This window comes from Orycteropus afer, unplaced genomic scaffold (genome assembly GCF_000298275.1).
Source record: "Orycteropus afer afer isolate SDZICR_OR568_19922 unplaced genomic scaffold, OryAfe1.0 scaffold00006, whole genome shotgun sequence".
Taxonomy (NCBI): domain Eukaryota; kingdom Metazoa; phylum Chordata; class Mammalia; order Tubulidentata; family Orycteropodidae; genus Orycteropus; species Orycteropus afer.
The window spans coordinates 16919262-16923301 of NW_006921593.1; positions in this window are offsets into that span (position 1 = coordinate 16919262).

Here is a 4040-nt window from a genome sequence, read left to right on the forward strand (position 1 = left end):
GAGCTGTCTCCCTGTGCATAAACAGCCCTTCTCTCTCCCCTGATCATTCTCTCCAAGGAGTGTATCTACTTCAGGTCAATGTTCAACTCATATGCCTATCTTTTGTTTGGCTGGAAGCCACAGGTGTGGGGTTCAATTCCAGACCTGAAGGACAACTAGGAGCCATAATCTCAGGGGTTCCACCGGCTCTATCAGACCAGCAAACCTGGTCCCACCTCCCTTTTTCTTTTCCAAATGATTCTGAATTTTGTTCCACATTGTTCTCCCTCTCTATCCAGGATCTCCTACATAGAGCCCCCTCTGAGTGGTTGATGGTGGTAGCCGGACACCATCTAGTTCTTCTGGTCTCATAGTCATACAGACTGAATTGCATGATGTACCGGTCACAAAGACTGATTGTTTCCACAAATCTTTGGCTTTCTTCATTCTTCTTCGCTCTGGATGAGGAGAGACCCATTGTTGCACCTAGATGGCTGCTTGCAAGCTTTTAAGATCCTAGTTGCTGCTCACCAAAGTAGGAGGTGGAACAATGTTTTGTGTAGTATGTTATGCCAATTGAGCTTGATGTCCCCTGTGACTATGGTCCCAGGCCCACAGATTCAACTACTCACTCCTTCTGGGTAGCTGGCTGTGCCCAAGAAGTGACTACAACCTTGGCTCTTGTCAGCTCTACTATTCTTACAGAACATACCAATACACTGGTTGAAACATTGTCTACCAACCCTACACATGGTCTTGGGTACATTCCCTGCTGCATAGACATACCTAATAATTCAGCCTGTCCACCCATCTATACACCCATATGGCCATGTTTGCCTTCACTGACAATGCAATACTGTATGTGTAAAAGGATTCATCTTTGTTGTCGAGAGTTGTTGCTTTTGAGTGGTGGTGTTGGTGAAGAATATTGAAAGTACCATGGACTGCCAGAAAAATGAACAAATCTGTCCTGGAGAAAGTGCAGCTGGAATGGTCCCTGGAAGTGAGAATGGCCAGACTTGGTCTCACCTACTTTGGTCATGTTGCCAGGAGGGACCAGTCCCTGGAGAAGGATATAATGCTTGGTAAAGTAGAGGGTCAGCAAAAAGGGCAAGGCCCTTAATGAGATGGATTGACACAGTGGCTGCAGTGATGGGTTCAGGTCTAGCGAGGATTGTGAGGCTGGCACAAGACCGGGCAGTGTTTCATTCTGTTGTACATGGGGTCATATGAGTCTGAGCCAACTTGATGACACCTAACAACAACAACAACAATTGTTCAAACGGGTAAGCACTGGACTATTGCTGAATGGTTGCTGGTTGGAACCCCCCCCAGAGGCACCTGGGGAGACAGGCCTGGTGACCTGCTTTCAAGAGGGCTAAAAAATCCCAAACTCAGTGCCGTCAAGTCTATCCGACTCACAGCAACCCCTCCTTGGGTTTCCGCGGTAGTGTCTCTACGGAAGGGGACTGCCTGGTCTTCACCTTGAAAACTCTGTGCACTGCAGCTCTATGCTGTCCCCCTGGGGTCGCCGAGTCGGAACCCACTGGACAGCAAGCGGCAACGACAGCAAAAGGAACACTGAAAGCAAAGCCACGGCTTGTGTTGCTTTCGGACACACATATATGTGGCGAATACCGAAGATTACATCTTGATAAACACCAGATTATACTTGCATTTGGCCTTGAGGAAGGAGAGAGAAGCAGAGAAGCGGGTGGAGGGAGGGGAACACACGGGATTCCAAACCTTTCTCTGTAGTATCTTCTGTATCTTCCTGGTACAGTTTCTATTTCTCATAAAATTATGTCTATTACAGAAAAGTTGCAGAGAAAGATACAAAATACAAGCCCCATACAATCACTCGGAGCCAGCCCCATGCAGCCTGTGCACTCTCCCCGACTTTGGAGTGCGGACGCCATCTGCAAAACTTGTCACACAAGGGTCTCAAAAACTCGATTTTCAACGGCTGCAGAGTATCGAATGTGCCAGAATGCTTGTATATCACATTTCAAAGGTTTCCACAGAGCATGTTTATAATATGAATAATCACCGAATTTATAACTGTAGGTTTATTCATAGTGAGTTTCCTTGGAAGTCTGACACAAACGTTTCTTTTTTTTAAGAATGACAGCCCTGTGAGGTTAGCCCATCACTTTTGTGGATCACACCAGCTCTTCTGATTGGGGAAAGGCAGTGACTCAGATGAAGGGGAGGCCCCAGTCTTTTCTGAGGGCTTTGCTGGGGGTTCTCTTTGTTGGGGAGGGGTTGGGTGTTCTGTTCACCAGCATTCAGTGAACGACACGTGAAGGGACTGAGGGAGCAGCCGAGCCTGGCATTCATGTCACATGTCCAGACCCACGCAGCGAGCATGAGACTGAGTCCCCAAGCCACCAAGGTGGAGCCGTGTGTTTGCCAGGCAGCAGAAATGGTGGCGATCGGCATCGTGTCGTTCTTTCCTGCCTTCATTTCAGAAGCAAGATGCAGCATTCAAGAAGCCTAACACTTAAAACAGTCTTTTCAGAGCCCTACATGTTAGTGAGATGAATAGCTGAAGGGCGATCAAAGCAAGCAGTATAAACTCTGGCCCTAAAATTCACTCATGGGGCTGGTGGGCTGCCCCCTTTTCCATCCCGTTAGGATCCCCCAGTCACACCTCCACCTGAGTGCTGAGACCCCGGGACCCAGAACCCAGGCAGACGGTGGGAAAACCCCACCCCACCACGCGTTCACTGTGCAATGTTTAGTAAATTACCCTAAACAGCGAGCACTCCATTTCGTACTCTGTAAATCAGAGTGATACTAGGTTAGTACTCATTGGATTATCAGATGTACTGAATACAATAAACAGTAGAAAAACACAGATGTTGTTAGAGTTTTTATCATGGTGTGTAGAGAGAAACAGAGCATAAAAGAGGAAGGAGAGAGAGACAGAGACAGGGAGAGAGAGAAGGAAGGAGAGAGACAGAGACAGCGAGAAGTAGAGACAGACAGACAGAGAGAGGGAGAAGGGAAGGACAGGGAGACACAGAGGCTAGGGCTTGAAATCAGCAGACTAGGGGTCGGGTCTGGCTCCATGCTATAAGCTGTGACCTTGGGAGGCCACTTATGTTCTCAAGTCAGTGTTCTTGTCTGAAAATGGGTGTATTATCCGTAAACGGTTTGGATGCAAGTGACACAAACTGGGTAAGTTAAGTGACTTAACTCCCATGGAAGCAGCAGTCAAGAAATCAAAGGGTGTATTGCACTGGGCAAATCTGCTGCAAAAGGCCTCTCTGAACAGCAAAGATGTCACTGTGAAGAGTAAGGTGAGCCTGACCCACACCACGGTATTTTCAATCACCTCATATGCATGTGACAGCTGGGCAGTGATCAAGGAAGACCACAGAAGAATTAATGCATTTGACTGTGGTGTTGGTGAAGAATACTGAGTGTCGCATGGGCTGTTAGAAGAATGGACAAATCTGTCCTGGAGGAAATACAGCCAGAATGCCCCTCAGAAGCCAGAGTGGCCGGCCGTCGTCTCCCACGCTTTGATCATGTTATCAGTCCCTGGAGAAAGACCGCGTGCTGGGTAAGCCAGAGGGTCATCAGGAAGGAGGAAGTGCCTCAATGTGACGGGCAGACAGAGTGGCTGCGGCGATGGGCTCAGGCCCAGCAGCGATGGTGAGGGTGGACTGGGCAGGCTCCTGCTCTGGTGGACACGAGGTCACTAGGAGTCAGAACCGACTTGAAGGCACCTAACAACAACTGGGTCTTGGTGACGGAGGCCTGGTGGTGCAGTGCTTAAATGCTCAGCTGGTAACCCGAAGGCGAGCAGCTCAAACCCTCCAGCTGCTCTGTGGGAGGAGGATGAGGCAGTCGTCTCCTTACAGACGGCAGCCTTGGAGCAGCTCTGCTGTCCTGCAGGGTCCCTGTGAGTCAGACTGACTCAGGGGCAAGGGGTGGGGCTCTTGTTTGGTTTTGTCCTGGTTTCCACAGTGTCTCTGCTCAGGTCTCTTTGTCACCAGTCTGCCCGCCTCTTGGCTCTGCTCTACCCTTTGTTCTCTGTGCCCATTTTTGGG